This window comes from Puma concolor, chromosome B2 (assembly GCF_028749965.1).
Source record: "Puma concolor isolate L17-30 chromosome B2, mPumCon1.1.hap2, whole genome shotgun sequence".
NCBI classification, from domain to species: domain Eukaryota; kingdom Metazoa; phylum Chordata; class Mammalia; order Carnivora; family Felidae; genus Puma; species Puma concolor.
Genome location: NC_141671.1, coordinates 137,541,537 through 137,548,216, shown reverse-complemented (window position 1 = coordinate 137,548,216; position 6,680 = coordinate 137,541,537). Strand labels below are relative to the sequence as shown.

Below are 6,680 nucleotides of genomic sequence, written 5' to 3'. Positions count from 1 at the left end.
CCCAGATGACCTGCAGACACGTGACTAACGGTAAATGATCGCAACTTTGCGGCACTAACTTTGGTCTGGGGCCTCAAATACCTGATTCACTTACATTTTCTTTGAGCATGTTTTGTTCTTAACTCTAACCCATATAAAGCCTACTTTTTTTGCATAGGGTGAGGTAGTTAAGGGGCTTTTATTTGTTTTAGCTATATGTGTGGCCAGTTTTCTCAACACTATTGAACTTCCTTTCATCACTGATTTGAAATGCCATGGTTTTCATTAACTAAATCCCCACATGCACAAGGGCTTGCTTCTGGACTGGCTAATGGGTTCTGATGTTTTATTTTCTGTGTCTGAGCCAATAACACAGTGTTTAATTCCTTAATCTGAGAGTATGACTTGGTATCTGGAATGTTCCTGTGAAATAATGCAGGGGCCCAATTATTAGAAGTAAAGGGAGGGGATGTTATCTTAAATACTTTCGTATTTCCTCTAGAATCCACGTAGCTCCTGTGGACATGGTGGTGACTGCAAAAACATTTGGTTTTCTGCATTGCAAATCTGTGGCGTTTAACATACTAGGAATAAATTTGGGAGCCTGTGGTTTACAGAGATGATATTTATGGTCCTGATCTCTTTTTGTCTTCACCAGTCTATCAGGTACAAGGTCAGCAAGCTGAGAAAGGCTATATCACCATGATGGTGGAGGAAGAAGCAGGGAAAAGAAGGAAAAGCAGCAGCAGAAAAGGAGGAGAAAAAAACTAACATCTACCGAGTGTTTACTCTGTTAGTGTCTATACCAAACGCTGTACCTGCCTTGCCTTCTTTTCAACGTTTATTTATTTTTGGGACAGAGAGAGACAGAGCATGAACGGGGGAGGGGCAGAGAGAGAGGGAGACACAGAGTCGGAAACAGGCTCCAGGCTCTGAGCCATCAGCCCAGAGCCCGACGCGGGGCTCGAACTCAGGGACCGCGAGATCGTGACCTGGCTGAAGTCGGACGCTTAACCGACTGCGCCACCTAGGCGCCCCTGCCTTGCCTTCTCTACAGCTTTGTGAGGTTAGTGCTATTTATATATCCAGTTTTCAGAGGAGAAGGTGAGAGTCCGAGAAGTTATGTAACGAGTTCAAAGCCACACAGTAAATGAGTCAAAATTCTCAATGAATGTGAATGCAAGGAAAACAAAAACAAACCTGGAAGAAAATCCACTTCATGGTTAGCAGTTGACTGGGATGCCGTGGGATTCTGCAGTCACACGGTGGGCGGTTTTCTCTCTCACAGCCTGGCTGGACCAGTAACCAAGGGAGGAGGCGGCGGCAAGACATGTTCTGCGATCGGCCTCACGGAGCTGTATTACCCAGCCTGCCCCACGCCCGTCTCGCCTGCCCCGGTCTCCCAGGACATTGCACTCTTGCCTAGGATCCGGCTTCTGGATGACTCTCCAGTCCTTACCTTTATAAGGGGTGGAACCAGATCAATGAAAGAATTTTATACAGAAAAGAATTAATGAGAAATAGGTGACAAGGACGTTTAGAAGGGACAGGAAAAATTCAGTTTTGCCCTTTACTTCCTATTTCCGCTTCTCAGGCTCCCTGTCGCCCAGGTGTGCACACGTGGTGGGTGTTGGCCCTGTTTGGCTGTGTTCGTTATATTGCAACGGTTAAAAAAAAAAAAAAAAAGGTAAAGGTTGGATTATGAATATCGGGACAGAGGTGATAACCTTTTTTTTTGGCCCAATAGAAAAACAGAATAGGACTTCGGCAAAGAGAAGAAAATAGGGGGAAAGCAATAACTTATAAAAAGAAGAATAGAAAGGACAAAAAAAAGTGAAATAAATTAAAGTCACAAAGATGGAAAGAATAACACGGAGTTGCCGGTAGGTCCGTTAAATAGGAATGGACTGAATTCTAGTAAAAGACTCAGACAGGCATTTTTCATTTCATTTCATTTATTTTTAAAAATATTTTTGAGAGAGGGGTGCCTGGGTGGCTCAGTCGGTTAAGCGTCCGGCTTCGGCTCAGGTCGTGATCTCGCGGTCCATGAGTTCGAGCCCCGCGTTGGGCTCTGTGCTGACAGCTCAGAGCCTGGAGCCTGTTTCAGATTCTGTGTCTCCCTCTCTCTCTCTGACCCTCCCCCGTTCATGCTCTGTCTCTCTCTGTCTCAAAAATAAACATTAAAAAAAAAAAATTTTTTTTTTTTTTGAGAGAGAGAGAGAGTGCATGCACACAAGCAGGGGAGGGGAAGAGAGGGAAACAGAGGCTCTGAAGCAGGCTCTGTGCTGACAGCAGACTGCCTGATGCCTATGAGGGGCTCGAACTCACTCATGAACGGAGAGATCGTGACCTGAACGGAAGTCAGCCAAAGTTTAACCAATGAGCCACCCAGGTGCCCCTAGGCATTTTTCATTTTAAAAGACTACACATAAAGTTAAATGAAAAAGAGAAAATCAAGGAATGCATATGTAGCAAATATACGACATTCTTATTTGCTTTTTACTTGTACCTGATGAGGTGAAATTAAAGGTTCAAGGTCAAAGACAAAGGTTAGGGTATTGGGCTGCAACCTAAGGCAGCAAAGGTGAGCATCTGGACGGATGGGTGCTCTTCTCTTTGTTTCGTCTCCTCCTTTTTTTCCCTTTCTTTTTATTTTTTTAACGACAACAGCTAGTTTTTTGTTGAACATTCACATCTCATAAAAATAAGTACTGAGATGATCCAGGAAGCCAGCTTGAAGTGAGTCGCTTAAAGGTAAAAACAATATTGTTCTGCAGGGTTAAGATTGTGATTAGATTCTTAATTGGATTCTGACTACATCCAGTTAAATTTATGCACAGTAAAGTTAAAAATTAAAATTGAGATGTTAGCTACTCTAGGAACAGAAATAGAGTGTAGAGAATACTACCTCTTCCAAACAAGTAGAAGGTAACACATAAAAAAACTAAAATAAAAGCTCAAGCCAAAAAAAAAAAAAAAAAAAAAAAAACACAAACAAGAAAGGAGAAAAAAAATGAATGTACAAATGTAAGATTGTAGGAAAAACACAAATTCATTCATTCAACAGTTATAGTATCGAGGGCCTACTAGAAACCACATATTTTGGGATACAGCAGTAAACAAAACATGGGAAATATCTGCCTTCATGAAGCTTCTGTCCTAGTCAGGGGAAACGTAATGGTTCAGATAAATGAACAAATCATGCGACATGTCTTACGATGATAAACACAAGACAAATAAATGCAATGGATATGTTAAGGGTGGAAGAAAGCTTGTCAAAAATGGCCTCACTGAGAAGGTGGTTTTCAAAAAAAAATATGAGGGAGGTAAAGAATTGAACCATGTGGATATGAGGGGGAGAGCATTTCAGACAAGGGAAGTGCAAATATCCTGGGGCTAGCCTGAGCTTGAGGAGGCTACACAGAACAGAGGGGAGGGTAGGAGGAGGTGAGATCAGAGGTGAGGCAGGATCAGATCATTACAGGACCTTTCACTTTAAGTGAAATGGGTAGTCTTCAGAGGATTTTTTGAGAAGAGGGAGATGATCTTTTTTTGTTGTTGTTTCTTTTTAAGAGGCTCATTCTAGATGCTGCAATGCGAACAGACCACAGGAAGAAACAGCAGACGGTGATTGGGTGGCTCCTGTGTAATCCAGGTGAGGGACCGTGCAAGTCAGAGAGGTGAGGTGGTGGGAAGGGAGGGGAGTCTGGAGAGATTGCAAAGAGGTTATCCACAGGATTCGCCGACAGATTACAAGTGCGGTGCGCAAGAGATGAGTCGGGGTGGTGTTTATTAGGCACTTGGAACCGTGCAAGCAAATTAAGTTTATAATTGCAATTAATCCTAAATCTGAGATATATGCCATTATCATCCCCAAGTGAGCTGGAGGAGCCAGAGTTGCTGGCAGGTCGTTGGCCAGTGCATCACCCTGCGGTGCGCTCTCTCTCTTCCTTCCTTTCAGAGAAACCTCCCAGGTTGCCAAAGCCAGGTTTGCTTGTTCCCTACGACTTTGACCAAACCCAGATGCCCTGGCCCAGAGGGAGTGTGTGTGTTTGGCAAAACTGCCCTGCACTACATAGAAAAGTGAATGTTGCTTAAGAAAAGCCAAATGCAGGGCGCCTGGGTGACTCAGTCGGTTGAGCGTCCGACTTCGGCTCAGATCACGATCTCTCGGTCTGTGGGTTTGAGCCCTGCTTCGGGCTCTGTGCCGACAGCTCGGAGCCTGGGGCCTGCTTCAGACTCTGTGTCTCCCTCTCGCTCTGCTCCTCCTCTGCTCGCGTTCTCTCTTTCTCTCTCTTTGTCAAAAATCAATAAACATTAAAAAAATTTTTTAAAGAAAAGCCAAATGTGATCTCTTGGCTTTTAAGCTTGTCTCGCAGAAAATCATCATGTCACCTTGGAGGAGGTGAAACTGGTGAAGGCAGCAAATGATTTTACTTGGTACCACCTTACAAACGAACAGCCCCATCTTTCACGAATCAATGAACATTTATGATGGAGGAAAAATCAGGGGATGGCACATATCTCATGTTTAGGATTGACTGCGATTGTAAATTTACCTGTCACGATTCCAAGGGCATAATAAGTGCATTGCAAATATTAGCTGTCATCATGACCAAATAAGTAAAATCTTTAACAGGTGTTTTTTTTTTTTTTTTTTTGAGAAGTAATGAACTTGGTAAATGTTAGCATTCGTTTGCAAATTGTCTTCTCCTCCATCAAAGAGACGGGGACTGAGACCTGGAAATACATAAAAGCTTAAAGGCTAGGACCCACCACCGACTGAGAAGCCACATAAATGATGCAAAACTCCTCTAAAATTATCATGTGAGTCGGTGAAAGATAAGAAAATAAAAAAAGTTCTGCCACGTTTTCCCAAATCATTATTTTTTAAATGAAGAACATGTGCTCGATACTCAGAATTAAAGTCTAATTTAGCAAAGAAATTAGAACAGCATCCTATCATCGGAAATGCTTCTAGAGTTCCTTCCCTGTGATGTAGCCTCCTGAGTGGCTTTGCACCTGCCAGTCTATGAATGTCCTCACCTGCTTAAGTGCTTGGCACCTTCCCTTCCTGGTACCTACGCAAGAGTCTCCTTACCACAGCCAAAGCCTTCCCCATACAAGTTTCTTTCTTATCCCCAGTTCACCGCTCATCCATGAAACCGTGTCCCTTCTCAAGCTTCGGCATCGATAAGATTCATGTGAGCAGTCTGTTCAAATGCAGATTCCCGGGCTTCAGCCCCGGACTCCAGATTTAGTAAACAGGTGAACATGGGACTCTGTTTTTTAACAGATGACATTCTCATACACATTGTCCACTGACCGTCCTTGGAGAAACATTGTTTTGAGAATAGTGTGCATCTTGGTGCTCAAAGCGTGAGCCACAGGCCAGCAGCACCTGTAGTGTTTGGGGCTGGTTCGAAATGCAGAATCTGGGGCCCCATCTGAGACCTTCTGAATCAGGATCTGCCTTGTGACAACATCCATAGGCGCTTCACATTCATGTTAAATTTTGAGGAGCACTGATTAGATCAGACAAAAGAAATATGTTGACTGTATGTTTTAGTAAGGGCTTTTTTTGTACTTTGAGGCTTTAATTTTAAAGTGGTTTTTTTTTTTTTTTTTTTTTTTTTTGAGAAATCATAGACACTGTTTTCCACTCCTCTGATTTGGTTCCCTTCTCCAGAACATGAAGATTTCTTACGGAGATTACTTTATCTTTCCCTTTACAAAATCAGTTTTGAGGAATTTCTGGCTCATCAAGAGAAGCAGGTGCTATTTTAAACCTAGTATAATTTTCTCAACCGTGCATAGACAGTTCGTGCAGTTACTAAGTATGTACGTTTGATTTGTTTGCTTCAGCCATGACATTGGGGTCATCCTCCAGACAAATATCTCATCTCGCCTGATGAAATCAGGAAGGTGCTTCTGGTGTCCAAGGGATGAATGTCTCATCTCCTGGGAGGGGACTGAAGTCCTCGGCCAGGGGAAGCCAGAACATCTGTTACAGGCATGATCCAGCCTGCTGGCTGAGCGGAATCTACGGAGGCACTTAGAATAAAGCCTTGGGTCTTCATCAGAAGACATTGCCGTGGTCATCAAGCCATTTGCAATGGAATCCAGGATGCGCTCATAGGGACTAAATACGCTTATGAAAAAATGGTTATTAGTATAATAGTGGGTCCAAAAAGCTCACTGTCTCAGGCACTGACTTTCCTTTGGCTCATTTGAAAAAAAAAGATGGGGCACCTGGGTGGCTCAGTCGGTTAAGCGGCCGACTTCGGCTCAGGTCACGACCTCGCGGTCCGTGAGTTCGAGCCCCGAGTCGGGCTCTGTGCTGACAGCTCGGAGCCTGGAGCCTGTTTCGGATTCTGTGTCTCCCTCTCTCTGACCCTCCCCTGTTCATGCTCTGTCTCTCCCTGTCTCAAAAATAAATAAAAAGTTAAAAAAATTTTTTTGAAAAACAAGTTTTTGTTTTTTTTTTTTTTTTTTTTTACTCACTGGAAACAGACTTAATATTTCAGGAAGAACATTTTCACGAACAGAAATTAATTTTGCAGATTCAACAGAGCAGTTCAGATAATGAAAAAGACTGGAAAGACAATGCAAAAGAAGTTTGACTTTTGTTCCCAAAGCACGGTGGGTGCTCCAGCTGGTACTTCTCTTAGAAATAAAACTTGAGGGGCGCCTGGGTGGCA

The 6,680-nt window shown here is 43.2% G+C and overlaps 1 long non-coding RNA gene across 1 annotated transcript; it reads left to right on the top strand.

Moving 5' to 3' along the window:
• Positions 1–3,551: 3,551 nt before the first annotated feature.
• Positions 3,552–6,445, top strand: LOC147581295 (uncharacterized). The gene is made up of 4 exons (XR_015251646.1): positions 3,552–3,634; positions 4,647–4,806; positions 5,629–5,754; positions 5,845–6,445. It is a non-coding gene; the product is annotated as an uncharacterized LOC147581295 (long non-coding RNA).
• The last annotated feature ends 235 nt before the right edge of the window (positions 6,446–6,680 follow it).